Source organism: Cuculus canorus, chromosome 1, assembly GCF_017976375.1.
Source record: "Cuculus canorus isolate bCucCan1 chromosome 1, bCucCan1.pri, whole genome shotgun sequence".
NCBI lineage: Eukaryota > Metazoa > Chordata > Aves > Cuculiformes > Cuculidae > Cuculus > Cuculus canorus.
Genome location: NC_071401.1, coordinates 205792797 through 205814871, shown reverse-complemented (window position 1 = coordinate 205814871; position 22075 = coordinate 205792797). Strand labels below are relative to the sequence as shown.

Genomic DNA, 22075 nt, shown 5'->3' with positions numbered 1-22075 from the left:
AAAATGAGTTGTGCCCCTTTTCACTGTACCTGCACGAAGGAGATCTTCTCATGCAGCTGAGAAATCGAGAAAGCAGAGGTGTGGAAATCTCAGTGTGATTTCAAAACAAAGTCAATACCAGTGATGGGAACATCCATAGGAGTAACCTGGAAAGTATTTCCCTGTAGAAGGGAAACCTCTTGTCCCAGATTTTGCTTATGTGAGTGTGGGTGGTGGCTCCGAGCATCCTCAGGGGCTATGGTCAAAGGCTGAATTTCAGTTTTTGTAGACCGTAATCCTGGGGTTTTTTGAAATTTTAATACACTTAGAGGTGAAAGGAGACAAACCCCCTCAGTTTTAGAAGAAAAAAAGGGTTAGAATTTGCAGTCTCGAATTGTTGCACCAACAGTTTAAAGCACTGCTCAGGAGTCATAGCTCTTTGAATCTGCCCTCCAGTGCAGTCCACTTTTACTACAGTTGAATCCACCCGGTGCAGGATAGCAAGAAAGAAAATTGATGTTGTTTTGTATAGGTCTTACCGGTAAACAAAGCAGAGAAGGCGTTGTCTTGTGTTTATACGTGCATACATATGGGGTTTTTGATGCTTTTAGGAAGGACTAGTTGAAGAAGCCCCACTGCAGCTTTGCGAAGAGGACATGCTCTTGTGAATATGGGAAGATTTTAAGGGGTGCTGCATAAAAGCCTTAAAAGCATCGCTCTGTCTGTAAGCACAGGGTACCAGAGTGACCATGTCCCAACTAAAAAGCCACATTGTTCATTGGGGAAATGGCTTTTGCTTCCCCTTCCTGTTTCTCTTTCTTCAGTCGCTCTGCTCCACTCCCCCCTGTTTTCTGTCATTTCTCCTTCTGTTCTTCCTTTCTGATACCATGGTGATGAAGCTGACATATAAGAATAGCTATTCTTCACTGGAGTTCCCGCAACATCCCTAGATAAGCTTATGCTTCTTCCCCTCTCTGTCTCCCACGTTCACCAAGTGGGTAACTCTACATGTGCTGCCAACCCCACACACTAAAATACATGGGCTAGCCTTACCCCTTCTTCCTTTCTCCCTCCCATTTCCATGCAATTGCCTTAAAAATCACAAGTTGCAACAAAAATAATCATAAATGTTGGCTTTGTTTTGTTTCTTTTTGTGGTTTTTTTTTTTTCTTTTAGTCTGGTGTTCTAACAAAACAAACCTTTTGCCACTGTGCTGCCTACCGGTGCCCACTGCTGATTTCAGCCACGTTTGACAGGCAGCGAGATGATCTTGTTCCTCAAAGTTTTGCAGAAGTAGGTGGCTGGGCAGACACTCTCTGAGTGAGGAAAATGCCAAAGCTGCGTAGCAGAGAGGCTTTATAAATACCCCTTTTTCAGAAGTAGCTGCGTTTGACATCCACAGCTAGCTGCGAGATTTGGTAGGCTGTAAATTGTATTTTGCATTTCCTTTTCCCACTATCTGAAGGAGGCAAACTTCCTGAAACACCTTCACAGATTTATTGCCAAAAGCAAGGGCTGGATAGTTCTGTATCTTCCTAGGAAAACCCCTGCGGGTTCAGCCTGGCTCCTATCATCTCTCCTGCAGCTGTGGTACCCACTGGAGCATCACCCAGAAGCTGCATCACAGCAGCAAGTCTGACCCAGGCTCTCAAAGCCAAAATTAAAGTCCTAATCTCTGGATCAGGCCCTTCCCCTCATTAGGACATCCTGTTTTCCATGGAATTTCTTCTGATTTAAGCCTTGCTTCTTCCTAACTGAATCCAGCAGCCCCTTCCAACACTATGTGCCTCCAGTGTCGGCATCCAGAACTCTCCTCCCTCTTTCCAGTCTCCAGTTTCTACTGCATGTCCCTGGCCTGTTTTCCTCACCTCTCTACCCATTTCTCCATCTCATCTCTCTGCCTCCAAAACCTTCCTGCTCCTTATCTGCCCCCACCCAGTGCTATCCAGCCCTCCTGAGCAGCAATTTATTTCTCTTCCCACTTACATTGTCCTCCAAAATGAAAAAAAAAAATGAATTTGTCTGACTTCTTCTGGTTGTATCTTATCGCTCCACCTGCCCGCTTCCATATTATTCCCTTTCGCTTGTCTCCTGTGGTTTGAAGTAGCCCCTCTCAGGCATCCCCTCATTTAATTCGACAGCCCCAGCCTGTGTTTTATACCCTCCTTATCATTATGGCCTGACTGCTCCCCTGGCTCTCATTTCACCCTGCCTTCGTCCATCTGCCCCTCTTCTGTGGCCCATCCCTCTTCTGTTTTGTTTGGACAAATGATAGCCTGGGTGTGACTGGCGGCGATAATGGTCAACAAATATTTGAAGGGAGAAGGAGAAAAACTGTTCATTGGGGAGTTTCAGGGGGGAGGGCAGGGAGTGAGTGGAGGGATGTCTCTTGGATTGGTGTGAGGAGGCTGGGGGAGGAGGTGGTAGGGCTGGGAAGATGTGCAGATGATGCTGATGTCCTAAGTACATCATAAATCCCCTCTGGACAGACAGGGAATGTGGGATTGAGCATCGCTCTCATCCCTGCGTCTGCTTGGAAGGACAGGATCTACACGGCAAGAGCACGTTACTGGTGAGGTGGAAACAAGGAAAGATAAATTGAAGTATGGGGGATAGAGAAGGAATATGAAGGAAGGAAAGGGTATTGAAATTACAACAAAGAGGGGAAATTTGGGCAGAATAACTCTGGGAAGCTTCCTGTTACTCAGCTGCGGTTAGTGACCTAGACGCTAACATGAACTGGAGTATACACTGATGGGAAGGAGCCCTGGGGATAAAGACAAGGGAGAGGATGCTTGAATCCTGCAGGTCTGTGGCTCCTGCCAGTTGCTGGGTTTGTTTCCTGGGACGGAGTGAAGGGGGATTTTTTTTCTTCCTGAGAAAAACATCCAAATATGTGATAAAAAAATAAGGGCAAGTCTCATCTCTGGTTGACACAGCCTACAGAGCTAGGAAAGGAGGAAATTTTAGTTAAGTCACAGAAATGTTATTTATTAGATGTCCTACTAAAAAATGTACTGAAAAAAACACATCTGTAAAGACTGGCAGGGAAGTTAAGGGAGATGCCAGAAATTGCGCAGCAAAGCAATGGCAGAGGAGAAAGAGCACCCTGTATAGTTCTGATGCATTCTGAGACACCTCAGGTACCCCAGATAAACCAATATGCAAACCCCTGAGATTCCATTGAATTGCTGGACGAATGAGAAACAAAAGATGATTAGGATAGATCCTCTCAAGGGCTTTTTCACTACCTGTCATTACAAATGGGTTGCAAAGAGGCTCTGACCAAAGGGGAAGGCAGTAGCTGGTGACCAAGCAACACAATCCTGCTCCTCCCTGCAAGATTTTTCTTCTCTGGCAGAATTTTTTTGTAGCACTTTTGTCTCATTTTCTATCAACATGACCCTTCTTGAAGCTGATAAAACTGCCAAAAAGCTGATAGCGCGACAACCCTGACAGCCAGCACCCAGACCAAAAACTGCCCCTAGGTGCAAAGCTCATGCTCTCCCTCCCCACTGTGTCAGCAATGACAACGCAGAGCCCTGGACCAGCTTAAAAACAGCTCACAGTGAATTTTTCCACCCACCAAATGCACGATAAAGACATCCTTTGTCAGCACAAGGAATGGTGACAGCTGCCCAGGAGACACCTGGGTCTCAACAGAGTGGGGCAAGTTGTTTAAAACCTCCAACACCTGAAGGACTGGAGGGCAGCAGGAGGTGAAAAAGAGACCTGGAGGAACAAGCTCAGAAGCTAGCAGCCCTCTCCTCGGGCTATTTTTTTTCCGATTTCACCCTGTTTCAGGGATTTCCAGGGCTGCCACCCCGCACGGTGCCTGCAGGTGGAGCTGCAATGTTGGTTTTTAGCGGTGCCTGCGCTCGGCAGGAGCCCCCGAGCTGTAACCAGCAGCTCCGGTTTGCAGCAACTTCAATACCAGGTTGGTTTAACAAACTTGTAAAATGGCGGGGAAAAATAGAAAACAGCAGATAAAAAACCCACCTAACTTCTTACAGTATCCTTTTTCTTTCTTTTTTCCTTTTTTTTTTAATTTTTTTTCTTTTTTTTTTTTGTGGTTGGCTCCCCTGCTTTCTCCCTGGGAACAGTTGAGTCTTAAAGCATACAGATGTACATACTCGGAAAAATTGGTGTTTTCTGTTCTTTGGCTGTTGTTGGAAGTGATCCCTGTGTGTAGCTTAGATAACAAGATATGAAATGAAAGGATGCGTGTATTGTTTGCCACTGCTTTTCTTGCCAGCAGGGACTGCAGGCTGTGGTGATGCTGTCGGCATCCAGGACTTTACAAACCATGGGGATCAAAGTGGGTGTTTTGGGGCAGGGAGGCCAAGGGAACGAGGTACAGGAGGTTTTTTGGATGCAGACAGAATGATTTTGCCTCTCCCTAGATGATGTTGAGAGCAGCTTTGGTGCTGTTTGGTACAGAGTCCCAGATGGGGTTCACCCCTGGGAGCACGGAGGGTGCTCAGTGTCTCTCTGGAGGGACCCATGATCTCCGCTGTCGCTGTGGCCAGAGGCAAAATACGCCCTTGATGACAACAGGCTGAGCCTAAGCCCTCCTTGTCCTTGGGCCCTTTTACTGAAGCTATTCACAGGTCAGAAGAGGTCATTTGGGTTTTCCAGCCCTAACCCTTTTCCGCCCCCACTGCCTAGTTCATGAAAAGGCCTATAAATAAAGTCTCATTTGTCACTCATTCCTTTATGAACCCAAACAGTGCAGGGATATATTGGCTCATGTCATTGTCTTAAGAAGCAGAAAGAATTCGTATTAATTTCTTCTTCCCCGCCAGAGAGTGGGAAGTAATCTCGGCATATCCAGATTATCCCTTTTTAGCAGAATAGCCCGGCTTTAAATGCAAGACCAAATTTGCCAGAGATTTTCATATGTTTTATTAAATGGAGCTGCAAGCTAGACTGGACATTAAATAATACCATACTGCTCACAACAGCAGTGATCTTTAGAGGTTACTAACCTGCCATTGTATCTTTCAGATTTCAGTCTCGCTCTTCCGTTGTCATTTTGCTGTGTTATTACTCTTCAGGCTTCACATAGTATTCATTTCTCTGAATGAAAACAAATGACTCCTTGCAAGAGGCAGGAGATAAAGAATAATAAATACATTTTATGCACCACCTTAAAAAAAAAAAAAAAAAGAGCTCTGAATCCCCATCCATCCATCAGGAAATGTAAACCAGAGCTTAGGCAAAACACACTCACGCACACAGGCACGCACTAGGGAGATAAAACTTGTTTTAAGGAAAACACGATATTGTTTAAAAATAAATATCTTAGGGGATGCAAATAGACAGCCCCTAGCCCCCATGTTTTGTGGCATAAATTTAAGATAATTAGAAATACAAAGCTTGGATTAAGCCTGATTTTCTGTGAATGGTAGAGGCTGTGGGGAGGAGGGGGGGTCCTGCTGTGTTCGGTGCTGTACAAGCTACCTCCTGAGAGGCAATCCCTGCCTCTGATCATGGCTATTACTCTCTGCGAGCAGTGGGACCCCCTTTACGAGCCACCTCCTGCATCCCTGCTGGATGCCTTCCCCTTGTACCAGGTAGGGGGAAGCTGCAGGATCACGCTCAGGGTTTTCCCTTCCCTGTGCTGATGTGAGCGTTGCCACCCCTGGAAGTAGGGAAGGTCTCACCAGTTGCTTCACCATCTCTTTCCCGCTTCCCTAGACCTTTGCATGGTGCCCATTCTCACGGCGTCGGGGCTCCCCTGTCTCTACAAGGAGGCAGCCCTGTAGTGCTATCAACACCCCGAGAGCACCGTTTTCCTTCCCACCATCTGCTGCCTTCTCTGCTTTCCGCTCATGGAGAGCCCAGATATTACTTGCGGAGAGGAGTTCAGGTCTCTGCATGATGGGAATGAACTTATAAAGTGCGAGCTGCTGGCCAGCCAGGCCAATAGCCTGCTGGACATGAAACCCGGGCAGTAAGCACTAATAGCTTTCGAAAAATACTATTATTCCTGCGGCTGCCAGGAATTAAATGAAGACCCGGAGTGCAGAGCAGCTTGCAGCCGCTCTCTAGGATTACTGCTCACCCAAGCTGAGAGATTGATGTTCCTCTGAGCCTCCCTACGCCCACTCTGATCGGCTCCCCTCCTCGTTTTGTCCTAGCCAGAGGAGAACGGCAGGGAGAGGGAAAGAGGAGGCAGATGCCAACCAAACCCACCATGCTGGGAAAGGCTTTTCTGGGGAGGTGATGGAGAGAGCCAGCAAGATGCGTTTGATTCCTTGAGGGTTTTTTTTTTTTGCGTTTATTTATTTATTTTTTTTCCTTTGGGCAGCGACATTTCCCAATTAGCCCAATCAGGCAAGAGATCCTAGGTGTCAGTAGTGAGTAGGAGCGAGGGAAGGCACCCGGGAGGAGAAATCGAGGCAGCCGGAGTTGCAGTCGTGGGAGAGCGGCAGCAGCCGCGCTCGCAGCCCCGGGAGCGCTCGGAGGCGGCGGCGGCTCCATCCCTATCCCAGTCCCCATCCCCTGCAAACTTTGGGACGGCGAAAAGCGACTTGGGGGTCCCGCTCTAGAGACAAGCTGCGCCCCTCCGCCTTCTCCCAGAGGTGGGTGGGCTGGCGAAAGGAGGAGCAACTGGCCACTTGTTTTGAAAAAGCAAAAAAATATTGAAAGAAAGAGAAAAGACACCAGGAAGGGATTTTTAATTATATTTTTAATTATTATTATATTTTAAATTATTATTACATTTTAAATTATTATTACATTTTAGATTATTATTATATTTAAATCATTATATAGTAAATTATTATATTTTTAATTATTATATTTTAAATTATTATTATTTTTATTATTATTACCCCTCCTGGGCGTGCTGCTCTCGCGTTGCCACCGCACTTCTACACCTCTCGGGCTATGTTTTTTTTTTTCTGGGGGGGAGAGGGGTGTGTGTCTGTGTTTGCAAAAGAGCTTGAGTGTCAAAGCCCGCTCCGCAGCCACCATTGGAGAGGAAGGCTCGGGAGGAAGGGCTGGCGAGACAGCCGCAGTGCGAGCCCTCCCCGGCGGGCAGGCAGCGGCGGAGCCGGGCATGGCCCCGTAGAGCATCCCTTGCCTGCATCCCGCTTGCCGGCTCGGCTGCCTGTCTCCCCCCGCCTTGTTAATTTAGAGGCGGGGGGGGGGGGGGGGGGAAGGGCTGGGGGAGGGAGGGAAGGGGTGATTTGGGAGGGGGGGGGAGTGAAAACTGGAGCTGCGTTTCTCCCCCCTCCCTACCTTCCCCCCCCGTCGCTCTGGGCGAGCCAGACACGGTTTGCCCAGTGCAGAGAGAGGGGCTCCGTGTTCCGCCTCCGTGGAGTATTTGGGATTGGAGAGAGAGAGAGAGAGAGACACACACACACGCGCGCGCACACACACACACACACACACACACACAGACCATCTGCAGTGTCAATGCGGCGCCTGCTCTGAAGACTGAAGTGGGGGGAAAAGGAGAGGAGGAAAAAAAATTATATATATATATATATATATATATATATATACCAAAACCCACCCAAAGCAAGTGAGGAACCTTCCCAGGTAAGGAGCCTTTCGCCCCGCCCGGGCAGCGGGGACTGGCGGGAGGATGCTCCGGAGGATGCTCCAGAAGGGATGCAGCGGTACCTGCCCTCCACACCTGGCAGGAATAGAGGGGAGGGCTGGGAGGCTCCCCCGTTCCCCCGCCGCTTCTCCCCACCCCTGGGTCATGGGGAAAGGGTCGGGGCTGTCGGGCAGGGACCCCCGTGGGCAGCGGGGTTGAGCTGGGGGTGCTCGGGCACGGCCCCTCCGCCCCTCTCGGAGGATGCTGTGGGGATTCGCAGCGGGGACCCCCGGCATCCTTATCTCATCTCCATCCCCAGCGAGATGGGGATGCGGTGCCCGGAGTGCCTTGTGTGTCCCCCCCCGGGTCCCCGATGGCTTTTTCTCCATGCACAAGGCTCAACTTTTCTCCCCCGAGGTAGCGGCTTCAGTGTCGCAGCCTGTCCCTAATCACCCCCAGCCATCCCTGGCTGCGGATTTTCCTTCCCTCGGGGGCTGGGGCGGGTATTTTCCCCCGCTCGGTGCCCCAGAGCCTTCCCTGGCTGGAGGCATTTGCAAACTTTTCATGCTCCGGATAAGGTTGCAGCTGGATGGGGCTGAACTGAGCCTTTTTCTCGGGGAGGATCAGCGTTGGGTGATCGGTGGATGGGTACAGGGGCCATCCTTGGTGGGGGGATCACCTAGGAGAGAACAGGGGACCCCCCCATCATTTCCCTTCTTGCAAGGTGCTGGAGAGTTTTGACTGCCCAAATCCCGGCTGCAGAGTCAGCGCTGATCAACCTCCTTCCCTCCCTCCGTGCATGTGTGTGCTGCAACCGAAACCTGCGTATTGATGCTCTTCATTTATCAGACATATGCCCTTAAATTATGTAGACAGGGAGAAGTGATCTAAACACCGAGCCGCACATGGTTTTGGAGGAAATATAATACTCCGGCAGCAGATGAGTTCCTCCCAGATAAACAAACCCGCTTGCTCAGGGCTAAGTGCTGTTTGGGTTTGTAGTGGCTGCATGTGGCTGCTACATCCCCAGCCCAGAGGAAACCCTTCTCCTGGGGCCCCATCTGCTCCCCGGACTGGGAAGGGATGCAGCATTTGCCGTATTGGATTTGGGTGTACGACCTGCAGGACTCGCCTTCATGGAAGGAATCAGGTGGAAAATGTGTGGCCGTGCTCCTCTCCCGTAAAACTTCCACCCCTGCGTCTGCTCCGCTTTGGTTTCCAGCTCTGCTGCTGGGCAGCGGTGCCAAAGAGCTCGCTGGAAACGCACCTGATTTTTCATGGCTTCCCTTTGACACTGGGATGCGATGCCTGGGATGCAAGGTTTTGGGGAAAGAAAAAGGGGTCTGAGGCTTCCCAGGTCATGAGAGTGAGTGGTTCAGAGAGGGGAGGTTTGGACCAGGAGCCGTGGGACTGCCGGAGGATGCTCTTATTCTGGGGAACAATGATGCTATCTGGGAATTTTTACAGCCGATGCAACCTCTCGCAGCCTTCTAGGGACTTATCTTAAGCATGCACCAGCCCTGCACAAATATTTTGGAAGGCATGAAGCATGCTAACGTATTTTCTTTATCTGTCCTCTGTTTCGCTCGGGTCTTGTTTATGGAAGCCGGTTAAATCCACAAGCGGGTAGGACTAGTGGAGCATGGGGTTGCTTTGCCTTCACGGTCTCTGTGATTTTAATTACAGCGTGTGCCTCCCAGTGTGAGATTAGGCGATTCCTCCCCCTGGTTAAGCCACTGTCTTAAGGTATCAGGGATGCGAGCAGCGTTTTGTTTATGGTTTAATTGCCTTGGGAATGTGTGTTTGTTTGTGTGTGGGACCCTTCACTATAGCTGGGCTTCAAGCGGTGCAACAGATGTGTGTCTGCATTTCGTGTGTAGCCAGGTTTAAACGTGTAAACCCATCCCCGTTATGAAAGCCTGGGATTTTCTTCCCTCCTCTGCCCAGACCCATCCTCCATGGGGGTGTCTCCTTTCTGAAAGGACCAGTCCGAGGCTTTTCCTTTCTGTCCCATCTTAAATGCGAGGTGCTTGGTGATACTGATAAGATGCAAAATAAATGACAGCTGCATGATCTAAGTGTTGTTTATGTCCAAGATGGGTGTTTTTAAATACAAGCTGATGGTCAATCACTGTGCTTTTGGGAAGATTTTTCTTGATGATAACTGCCTTGTAGGTGCTGAAGACTGGTGTTAAGTCTGTTCAGTGTGCAAGCTGGCACCTGGCTAGCAGAAGGATACGTGCTGTTGCAAACCTTAAGAGAGATGCTGAACTTCTCCATGGGGAGAGGAAATATTCGAGCCTTTCCTCATGCGTTCACCTGCCAGCATCCCGCTCTACACCCGCAGCGAGCCTAGTGCTAGACAGCCTGTGGATGTATCAAAGCAAAGGGCTCACCACAGGCATGAGAGCGGCTGAGATCTGCTGCCGCAAAGGCAGAAGCCGTCTTTGGCAGCCAGATCCCAGGGGGCAGTGGGTTGCCGGAGCTGGTTTCGTGTTGACTCCTTTACTTTTGCAGGGTGGGGAGGGAAGGAGGGATGCTGCAACCACTTTTGTGTTCCATTTTCTTCCTTTCGCTGAATTGCTTTGTCTCTATCTCCCAATTTCTTCAATATTGAACACTTGCAATAAAACCTACCTCCTTCCTGGAGTGATGGGATTTGATCTGTGCACTCACACACCCTGGGGTGAAAAGCCTTGCAAGATCTTAAGATGCTTGGGTACGCTGAGGGTTAATGCTGTGTAGTAAATTATTTCTTTCTTGTTCGAAAGGGAACTCCAAAAAGCTTCGTAAAAAGCTGAGACTGATGCAGTGCTCTGTGTGGGGATCCTATGTGAGGAGGGTGTTAGACCTGTTAGAGTTTTGGAATTAGCAGTGCCGAAGTTTGTGCCATGGCATTGCCTACAGGTGTTTTTGAGCAAAATCGCATGCTGTCCTGGCGGTTGCTTGGCTCTTCTTAATTTATTATTCACAATATCGCCTTAAAGTGAGGTCACGCATGGCCGAGGCTGAGACCCAATGTCACCCCTTTACAACTGCAGTGCTAGGACTCAAAAGCCCATCAATCCCCCTCCCCAGCTAGGGACGCAATTAGGATTATGACTGATTCCCATACCAAAGCCCTCAAACTGCTTGATGCTCAAATAAAAAGCCCTTTCTGGTCCCCACCAGTTTGACAAAAGACTTCAGAGGGCTCTTTCTTACTTCTTCCTTCTTGCTTGCAAGACTCAGCTAATGGACACCAGAGACTTTAGGCGCCCAAGGCAATGAGACTTCCCGTCTGCACAGAGAGTGTGGGCAACCCACTGACTTACTGCAGGGTATCAGTGATGAGCGTGCTTCCCTGCATGGCTGCCTTCCCATGAAAAGTGTGTTACATCCCTTAAGTTTGAGCTCTCAAGGAGCCTGCAACAAAAAAAAAATACTGAAATAAATACATGGGGCTCCCTAGATGTTTTTCACTCAGGCTCTGAAGTATTTTAGAACAGTGGTACAGACTGGGAAACTGAGGCACGGAGAGGCAAAAGGCTCAGTCTGAATTTATCAATGGGAATTTTCACTCATTACAATTAAATACTAACTGAACCCTAAGTGGTACTTGGAGATGACAACAGTGAGTGCTCCCCTGTCCTTGAGCCTGTGCTTCAGCAGCCAAGAACAGTGCTTGGTCAGAACAGGACACTTTGAAGACTGATTTTTTTTTTCAGCTAATGTGACAAATGAGTGCTTTAAAATGAGAAAATATCATCTTGGATTAGCACATTGGCCAGGATATAGCTGTGCTCTCATGAATCTTGGTTCCCATATCTTTAAAATCAGGCACTTTTAGTTTTTGGGAGTGGAGACATCATTGCAAAAATGAGATGTGTTGTGATACTGATAGTCTGTGTGGTGATTTTCTGGAAGTGGCGTTCCTCTTTGTCTCATCCTACTGGAACTGTCTGGTGTTCTTTGCTCTTTGTTGGTGCATTTGCTCTACTAAGTTTGCCTGGTCCTTGCTCAGTTGCACCTTGTCAGGTGCTAAGCAGCCGCCCAGGTAAGAGGTGCCAAATCTCTGCCCTCCATCTTCTGCAATGAAAGCCAGTGCAGCGTGGCATCTACCCCTGTAATCCTTTCCTATGGGGAAAAAAAACCCCTCTGTGAGCCCTTAGAGAGGCTCTGAAGGCTTTGAACATGCACCCTTTTATTTAGAAACCCCACGTTCATTTCATTTTAGACACCTCTAGCAACTGCAGCTCAGTGCTCCTACAGACAGGGACCTTGCTGGGGACACATGCTCTTCAAAAGTGATTCCTGGAGCAGCGTCCCTATGGAGGAAGCTTTGCTGAAGCAGAATGTTCCCACCTGTTTCTAACTTGAATACTAATATTTGTAGAAGGTTCCAAGTTCTCAGGGCTGAAGGAGAGCCTGAAGACCTGAGTGGGAGCAGTGGTTGGGTTGGCACCTCCATCCCTACTATGCTGCCTATCAGCAGGTAGCTTTGACCTTACCTGGGGGAAATTTCACTAGGAAGAGTGAAGTCTTTTGCAGACCCTGTGACTTGCTTTTAATCCAGACTTGGCTGCCGAGGAGACTTTCCGTCGTTTCTTAAATACCAGACCTGTATGTCAAGAGGCTGAGATTCACAGGCTTCTTTTACATAGGAATAAAGAAAAACTACCGCTGAGTGTAGCTGGATTTGCACTGATGAGCCAGAAGGGAGACCTTGCATTGCCATCTCTCTCGGTTTTCAGATCTGATCTCTGAGTTTCCTTCCAACCGTATTATCCATACATGCATAGTCTGCCAGGGCTTTCCCACCAAGCCATTGGCAATAAATTTACGGGAGCTGACTGGTAGTTGAATTTGCCTTGTCCTTCTGACAGGACAAATGTGTGGGTCTAATGCAGATAATATGGGATAGGTTTCCGTTACAGGCATTTGCATGATATATACTCTCACACTTCCCCTTCCTCTGAGCTCGTGCGAGGGCTGGAGGAATAAATCTCGATGCTTGGTGAACCCTTGCAGCCAGTGCTGCACCAAATGCATGTAAATATTTGCAAAATGAGCCACCCTGACCTGCTTGTTATTTCTCCTTGAACATAAAACATTACATGGGGGAGGAAAGGTGAGGGCGGTGGAGGCTTTTTAAACCCAGTACTGTTTTCCTTCGAAACAGTGAAGCGATGCTGGACTCGTGGACAGCACGTAGATGGTTAATATTTATATACTTGTTTCTTCTGAAGTGAGGAACGTGCACTTGCTACCAGCAGCCCCCTGACGCTCATTCATGAAGAGCCTCTCTACAGAGTGTCTCAGCGTTAAACTGTTTGGTGATTTGAGTTTAGAGTTATAGGAATCGGAGCGACGAATTAGCAGTAAATCAAAGCCCGGATGGCTTCGTACTCAACTGCAGCAAGATTTAAATTAAAAATATCTTGCCGAGATGAAGTATTCATAAGTCAAGCCCTGGCGTTGTGTCAGTCTGAGCTTCGGCGGCAAGAGCTCAACCCCTTTGAAACAGAAACCACGAGGAGCCCACATATTGATCCCCAGCTGAACTGGGAAATTGCCACTTCATTTCTTCTATTAAATGTTTTTTTTCTTTTCTTTCCTTTTCGTCTCGCCCCTGCTGCCCGAAGGGAAGATGGTGGGAAGTTGGGAAAAGGATTTCTGATTCGCTGCACGTGCGTGTGGCCCTGTTTGACTTGATTAGAGCATATTTGATTGTGAAAAGGGTTTTATTTATTTTTTGTGACCAGGGATTTGTTTATAATGTAGTGCTGGAAAGAAAACTCATTTAGAGAGTAAGGAGGTGTATCCTTTTACAATTGCCTGTTGATGGGATAGCAAGTGCTCAGTGAGCAACACAGCTTTATTTTACCTTAGGGAAACTTATTCTGGGCTGCCAAAGGGAGGCTTTGGTTTGCCAGAAAGCTGCCCCATTGCCCTGAGCAAGTCTCTTGGCTTCTTTTTTCCTCATCTGTCAAACGGGGGTGGTCTTGTAGAAGTGACTGTCCCTTTAACCATCATCTAATACTTGTTTTGCTCTAATGGCCTTTATAAACGACTCACTTTTTCTAAGTGAGGTTCTGGTTGGGAACTCACTCATCAACTTGAGGAATAGCATCATATACACAGTTAATAGGCACTAACGGCCACAGTCTCATCCCTGGGCAGCGTCACCACTTTCAGCTGCCTGGGAAAAGGCTTTCAGAAATGGTGAGAGGCAGGAGGCTGTGCTACATTAGAGGAAAAGGCTCTGTCACCACGGCCCTGCTGGGAAAAGGAGGTGAGCTGGGAATACAGCCATGCCAGTTGTGGAGCTAATCAAACACTTTTGCTTGAGTTTTTCTTTAGTGAGCAATTCAGGGCATACTTCCACCTCCTCTTCCCTTCCTCCCCCCTGCAACTCCATACTCAAGTTAGGATGGACACATTTGTTTGGCTTGCTGTCTCAAAAGAAATAAGTCTCTGGGTTGTTTTGGGAAACTTCTTTTATTTGTCAGGGGTTTTGTGCATATTTCTGGTTCTTGCAGAGAAGCATGTGGAGTTTTGAAGATGTTACCCTGAGACTTGTGTATGACAGGAGGATGTTATCTGCATGTCTAATTTTGGGGATCTCCTCTTTTTTGTAACATCTCATCCTTTGTACTCTCCCCTTCATGATGTCCTCCTGGCTGGAGGTGTGGGCAATGTCCCCTGCCACAGTCTCCTTTCCTTTCAGCTACCCTGGAGCCCCGGGACCTATTTGGAGGATTGCAGTGATCTCAGTGTCTGGTGCTTTTGAGGCTACATAACCCGATCACCCCCTGGATCCCAGGCTCTGCCTCTCCAGAGCATGCAGCCACTTCCCCAGCCACCTCTCCTGGGGAGGGCAGTGGTCCAGGACAGCCTGGACGGTGAGCTGTTGGTTCAAGTCCTGGCTCTGCCACCACCAAAGCCACCTCCAGGAGGACAATTGCCTCCTCACCCTGAAGACGGCAGGATCAGCTTTGAGTTTTCCTTCTGCGCTTAGCTGCTATGGTGATGAGTTGCTATAGAAACACATAGTTAGCATTATTATTTATTACCGAAAGGTGCTTCTTTTCATCTCTTAAACACAGGGTCATGCCAAGAAGAGCTTCATGCTGGGTGTAGGATACTGCCCACCCTGTCCACACACAGGTTGATGGGTTACACTTCCCGGCAGTCCAGGCTTTAGCCACGGTAGAGGCAAGGAACCGTGCTGTGCTGGCCCAGCAGGCTGATCTGGTTAAACAAATCCCCCCAGTATGTTCCCGTCACAGGTTCCTTCCTTCGTCAGATCCATCCTTTGGACGGGGATTTGAGTGAAGCGTTTCATTATAATGAGCTTAGTTATTTCCAAACTAGTAATCGCATGTCACCATTTGGTGCAAAGGGTTTGCATTAAGTTCTGTAATAATATGTCTATTCATCCATCACAAATACTATATTCACAGGACCTTGTAGTGATTGCCTGGTAAATACCTTCTCTTATCTCTTTGCGTGTGCTGTTCCTTGTTGTTTGCTGAAGTCCCCCCCAGCTCTCTGCAAACTCATCCCTCTGCGCTGGGAGGCAGGGAAGCTCCTGTGGTGCTCCTGTCCGAGGCTCCTGCTCTGCCTGAGCCCCCCTGCTGCTGGGCACCCAGCCAGGCTGTGCAGGAAAGGACCCTCCAGGGCTGGATGCAGCCTGCAAGATGCCAAGCAGAGCAAATGGTGCTAAGGTTACCGGTCTGCCTGCCCTAAGTCTCACTTTCCAGCTGCTGTGGGTGGGACAAAGCACATGTTGGGGGCTTTTCTTGCTCCCCAGAAATGAGTACAACAGTTAGGGGCAGGTATACTCTGTAGGCTGGGTGCTGAGCAATGCTCTGGCTGAGAGTTGCCACAGGGGGTCCTGCAAGGAGCCCATTTATACAGAAATCTGAACGCATCCATCTGTTTGGGGAATGCATAGCTGGGAGGTACAGCAGGGATGGAAAACCAGATGCTTGGGTCCCCTGCCTGCAGCCACCAGCTTCACAGCTTCCCGGCGAAGCTGGCAGCGCTGCAGAGGTGGCTCTGCAAGGAAACCTCCCTCTGTCCATGTCCTTTGCACCCAGGCAGCCCTGAAGATGCTGCAGTTGCTGCAGAGGGGTGGCTTGGGGGGGCCAGGAGGTGAGTGGCTGGGAGGGTGGAGAGATGTCTGCAGGCACTGGGAGGAATGGGGCGGCTTTCCCTCTCTGACTGGGGCAGTGCAATGTAGCCTGGAGGTGGAGAGCTCGGCTTTGCTTGCAGCAAGGATAAGCTGTGCATTTCTTCCTTCTTCCCCTCCTAGCTCTGAAGAACTCCCTGGTGGATTAAAAAAAAAAAAAGAAAAGAAAAAAAAAAAGAAAAGAAAGAATAAAGAGAGAAAAAAAAACACCACAGCTTTTCTTGCTGCAGAATTAACAGCTTGGAGGTGAAGTTTCAGGGCTGGTTGGTGGAGCTGGAGGGGAATTGCTCAGCCTCTCCTTGCACCCTTGCTGCAGGTGCAGGGCTGGGCTCTCTGTGCAGCCACAGCAAATGCTCCCCTGGGGGTATGCGCTCTTGTGGGGTGGGGAGGGATGCAGGAAGGGCTGGACCAGTGTAGGATGCTGGGTATGGAGGCACTAAGGAGGGGGGAAATCTCTGTTGTTGTTTGCAGAGCATGGTTCTTGAAGTTCCCTGAATCCCTCCTGGTCTCCACCTTCCCCAGCCTGCCAGGCTGGGACCGGGAAACATCCTTCCCAGCCTTTGAGGAAACAAAAGGAGGCTTTTTAAAGCACTCCCTCGAGCAGGAATAAAACACCTTCCTTTGCAGAGCCTGTTTCATCGCTTGAAGTCAATCCCTTTGGGCTTTGTGTTTTCCTTCTTCGAAGCTGTGCTCCCTGCAGAGAAGAGAAAAAAACACCCGGCGGGTGCAAGAACAGGGCTGGGAAGGGTGGGTGAGTGGAGAAGCTTTCTTGGAATTGTAGGTTGGAGGTGGAGGGACAGATGGGGGAGGTCCATGATGGGGGTCTGGAGGGCTCAGTGCTCGCCCTTTCTTCCAGAAACCCCTGTAAACTCTTCCACAAATGCAGTGTTCAGTCCTTAGCGTTAGGGTCATGTCCAGCCCATCTCAGTGGTGTTGATGGTGAGGAGCGTGCTTCTGGGGTGGGAGATGCTCCTGTATGGGCTAACTTCTTATGCAATTAAAAATAGCACTAGTTGGGACGCCCCCCCCCCCCCCCCCCCCCCCCCCCCCCCTTAAAGGACTGGATAAGTCTGTGGCAAATGAAAGCTTGCTGTGTTTTAGTAGGGACAGTCATGTTGATGTGGTCCTGGAGAGGTCATGTTTTTCTTCTGTGACTCCTTTTTCTCCATCCTGAGCTGCAACCAGCTGCTTGGACAATGGGTTGTGATGCTGATGCATTTGGAGAGAAGTCATCCAAGGGATGGCATGGACTTGACACAGGTGTGGGGTGCCTTCTTGGATCCCACCAGCCATGAGACCATCAAGTCTCAGATTTCTCTCCAAATCCCTGCCAAGAGAAGAGTCATTTTGGCTGTTGGACTCAGAACATCTCTGCAGCCTCCATCTTTCCCTGCTGGGCCTCTGTGGTGGCTCCAAGAGATGAGGATCTTCTCGCCTTGGCCTAGCAAGGACAGGAGGCATGGGGCATCCTTGCGGCTGCACCAGATTGCCAGACTGGGGGGATGGAGAAGGGAAGGGAGATAGACAAATCCCATACAGCAGGAGCTGGATGCTAAACCAATGCCTGTGAGAGCCATTCAGGAGGTTTTTTTTCCTCCGGGGCAATCAAGTTGCTGCCCTTGTCTGCCTCAGCAAGGCAAACACCTTAAAGGGATGCTCTGAATGAAAGTAACAACTTTTAGGACAAATTTTGCTTTGCATAATATCTGAAAGAAAGCAGGAAAAGGGAATGGCAAACGGGCATAATTAGGTAAGTATTACCCATTAGGAAGAGGAAGGAGCCATCAAGTCAATTTCCATTTCCTTCTTATTTTACATGCCTGATTTTAGCTCCTCTCCAGGAGGTGGTGTGTGAAGTAGGTCTCTCCTTAGCTTGGAGAAGTAAATAATCACAACATGATGTGCCTGAAGCTCTTCCCAAGCTTTACAAATCCGGACTAAGCTGAGGATTTTTAGCACCTTCACAAGTTTGAGCTTTCCAGCATCCACGAGACCTGATAGGGATTTATTTCCCACCTTCACAATGGGAAACCATGGTGCAAGTGGGCAGCAGGGATTGTGGCTTCCCATCGTAACCTGCTTGTCTGTACATATTTCTCTTTTTTTTACCTATTCTACATGAAAGTAGAGATAACCCCTTTTCTCCCGGTTGTTTCCTAGTGTAAACCTGAGTGTGAATCCATGGTGGTACCCTGTGCTGCATTGGGAAGTGCGGTAGGGCTGAGGCCCCCCCAAGCCACCACCTGGTCCACCCCTGCCTGACCCTAGCGTGTCTCCGTGTCTTCCTGGCCATGGGACATCCTCTTCACTCCCATGTACTCTCCCAGCTGGGCTTTCTGTTACTTCTTAGGATAACACGTCGCAGCATGGGCTGCAATTACAGAGGCATCAGCAGGTGCCTGGAATACATTTTGGCACGGACACGGGGTGGCTTGTGCACCAGCCTGCAGGAAAAGTGCTTGCCTTCCCCCTCGCCTGCCCCCCTGCTCTGTAGTTGGTAAGTGGTGTTATTAAAGGCTGTCGGGAACTGCTGTCATTGGCACAGTCAACGGCTGACACAAGGCAGCCCTCAGACTTTGACTCATCTGCAGCTCACACACATGCGCGCACAAACACTCTCTCTCTCTGTTATGTATCAGCCAGAGAAAAACAGTTTCTCACCCTTTTTCCAGCTGTTTGGGCTTTTTTTTTTGCATTCAGTTCAGAGAAGAAGTCTTGATTGTCCCACAGTATAAGGAGGAGATTTGGGTTGCATTATACTGCTTGCATGTGCCCAGCTCTCATTCATTTGTAGTTGAAGCTGGGGTCCCTTTTTTTCTTAAATACAACTACAAGTATGCATCTAAAAATATATATATATATATATATATATGTGCGTATGTGTATCTTTATATATATACATAAATCATACACATTTATACTCACATTTCTACACATAAATGCAAAATACACATGGTTAGAAAATGCTAATCTGTTCACTCTGCACTTTTTACAGATCATTGCTGATTTTGCCCACAGTTTGGGAAAGGTCTTGTGGGTCAAGGATGAGATTCCTGGAGAAGGAAAACAGCCCTGCTGCACATCAAGGTTTTAGGAGAGATTTTGGGCAAGCCCTGTTCTCCTTTTTCCTCTAACATCCCTGGATCAGGTGCTGGGGGATGTGTGTATGGGAGTTTTTTCTTAGCTTGTAGGGAGGAGAGGGAAGGGAGGAAAAGGTTTGAGGTTTTGTTCCACTGCAGACCTGGGGATAAATGGTGCGATCCTGGAAAACCCGTTGTGTCTGGGAATGTGGCTTCCTGTGAACTTGGTTGCTTTAATGCTTTTCAGGAGGTGTTGGTCTCGTGCAGGCTCTGCTGCTTACAAAGAGGTCACTGAGAGGCTGTCAGAGGTAGAGGATGAAGGCTGTGCATCCCTTCTTGTCCCTCCAAGTGGCTTGGCCGGAGCTTGGCCATGAGCACTCGAGTGGGGCAGCACAAGGTGCCATGAGCCTGGAGGAGATCCCAAGCAGATTGCAACTCAGTGACAATCTGCTTTCCCAGTCTTTGGTCATTCCCACACTCGTGCTTATGCAGACATCTCCATGGCTCTCACTGGTCGATGCACAGAGTGTGTTGAGCTGTGTTTCCACCCCAGCAACAGCCTTCTGTGGCCATGCAGGCTGCTTTTCTGCTCTACCTCCCCTCCTTCTGGGTATGTGTGTATGTAGGATAATTTGAGGCTTTGCCATCTCTACACTAGTATATGAAAAAGTTACAGTGTGATGCTTAAAGGCTGTGAGCCTTAGACATGCAAAAGTGAGTTGGAAGAGAAACATATGGCTGCTTCCATGTGGCAGTTTCACTTAGTAGTTGTCCTCTCCCCTGTCTTGTTTCTTTTTCCCTGGTAAGGCAGGAAGCGGTAACATCTTTATTTTATAATAAGCAAAAAGGTCTCCAGGTGCAGGTTTGTGCTTGCCTGTCCCTTCTCCACTGCTCTCTGCCAGTGGGTGACTGGCTTCACCACCCATAATTAGCCTCTTCCAAGGTCTCCTTGTTGCTGGGCTGAGGCAGAACGCTTTACAGCAACTGCCTATTCTTAAACACAGGAAAAAAGAATCCCTTTCTCAGCTCGGTATTAAGAGGGAGTAGTTTTTAAAATGTTTTATTTTGCTGCTGAAGCAGGACAGGCGGGAGAAGGGAACTAAACTGGACCATGGTGATGCCATTACATGGAAGGGGTGGAGGATGCACGTATCAGTGTTCCCACACAGAGGAAGGAATCAAATATCCGCTCTGTATCAAATACCATGCTCGATTCCTGCGGGACTGAGTTACTGATGAGGAGGAAGCTGACCTCCTGTATTTATGAATTGAATCTCTAGTTTGTTTTGGTTTTGATTGTTTTTTCCTCCCACCTGTTACACAGTGCAATGCTTCATTTCACAGGAAATAACATTTTCTTCATTTTCTCCTTTGCTATTGGATTTTTTTTTTTAATGCTGCTTGTGATGAACACACTTTCTTAGAATCATAGTATGGTTTGGGTTGGAAGGGACCTTAAAGGTCATCCAGTTCCAACCCCCTGCCATGGGCAGAGACATCTCCCACGGGATCAGAGTGCTCAAAGCCTCATCCAACCTGACCTTGAACACCTCCAGGGACGGGGCAGCCACTGCCTCTCTGGACAACCTGTTCAGAGCCTCACCACCCTCACAGGAAAAAATGTCTTCCTAATATGTAATCTAAGTCATCCCTCTTCCAGCTTAAAACCTCCCATCCTGTCACTACACTCTCTGATTAAAAGCCCCTCCCCAGCTTTCCTGTAGGCCCCCCTTTAAGTACTGGAAGCTGCTCAAAGGTCTCCCTGGAGCCTTCTCTTCTCCAGGCTGAACAACCCCAAGTGTCTCAGCCTGTCGTTGCATGGGAATTCTTCTGGCCCTTGGATCATTTTCATGGCTCTCCTCTGCACTCGCTTCAACAGATCTATGTCTTTCCTGTGTTGACGACTCTTCCCCTTAGCTTTTCTTGCTTTATAGTTGGTTCTGCACCCTGGACATGGATGTTGCTGCCCATGTCTCTGTGGGACTGTAAGCTGTACTGGAGTCAGGGGATATTCCCCTGTCACAGCTGCTGAGTGTGAACAAATCCTCCGAGAGCTGGACAAGCATATCATTATTATTTTAGTAGTCACACTCCAGCAAGTTCAAGAATTAAAAGTAGTCAGCATTTCCTTTCCTGCTGCACAGTTCTATCCTTCTTCCTCCTGGCTGTCTCGTCACCAGCCTTTTGCAAATTCTTTCCTGAAAGAGCTGGTCTTGAGCACCTTGAGAGCAGCAAGTTCTTTGGAGCCCACCACTTCGTTTTCCTTCCTCTTCTGCCGACAGAGAGCTGAGTTTTTGAAGCTCAGGAGCTCTAAGTTTCTTATGTGTAGGTCTCTTGGATACATCCAAAGCTACTTTACTGAAGTTCACGGGTGGCTTTTGAAAACCTTGGCCATTGCGTTTGTGTGTGTGTGTATATATATAATCCATTCTCTCTTCCCTCCTATTTTCTTTCTCTGTCAGGAATCCAGCTGTGCAACATGTGGCAGTTGTAGGACTCGGAAGGCAGGAAGATCAAGCAAACACAGAGCTTTCAAGGAGAAGAGTTAAATTTCCAGAATAAATTCAAGCCACGCAGGCCCAGTCTGTTTTAATTTTAAAGCCCCAGTGATACTGATGTGTGGAAGCTGTAGATATAAAGCCATGGAGAGAAGAAGAGTTTATTTGTATTATTTCTCATACCTTAGTAGAGGAACCTCTGTTCTGAGTTAACAGTGCTTTACACAACGTTAGTCTGCATGGACTGTACTAGAGAATCATCCTCTTGAGCACCACCTTCATGCATGATTTTCTTAATCTAAGGGAGAGTAAATTTAAACTCGATATAAGGAATAAATTTTTTACAGTAAGGGTGGTGAAACACTGGCCCAGGTTGCCCAGGGAAGTAGTAGAGGCCCCATCCCTGGAAACAGTCAAATATAGGTTGGACGGTGCTCTGAGCAACCTGATCCAGTGGAAGGTGTCCCTTCCCATGGCAGGGGGATTGGACTAGATGACTTGTAAAAGTCTCTTCCAACCGAAGACATTCTAGGAAATGATGATTCTATGATTAGAAGGCAAAGAAAACAAAAGGAATTCTCTGCCTTGAATGAGAGAAAGAGAGAGTTGTAGCTAGAAGAGGAAAGTGACAGATTTCTGAGGGTGTATGGGATGCAGCTGGCCACAGAGGAGAAATATCTTGTTATTAATAACCCATTGACTCTTACAGCATTTTTACACCTCTGTACGTTGCTACAATTTTTATCCCAGCTCTGCGCCTTCTGGCAGAACCGCAGCTATGGGCTCCCTT

The 22075-nt window shown here is 48.4% G+C and overlaps 1 protein-coding gene across 1 annotated transcript in view; it reads left to right on the top strand.

Moving 5' to 3' along the window:
* The first annotated feature begins 6470 nt into the window (after nt 1-6470).
* PLXNA4 (plexin A4) overlaps nt 6471-22075 on the top strand; it is a 478478-nt gene continuing 462873 nt past the window's right edge. The window contains exon 1 of the mRNA XM_054084753.1: nt 6471-6566. The gene's annotated coding sequence lies outside the window, so the exon portion shown is untranslated. The remainder of the gene's footprint in view (nt 6567-22075) is intronic.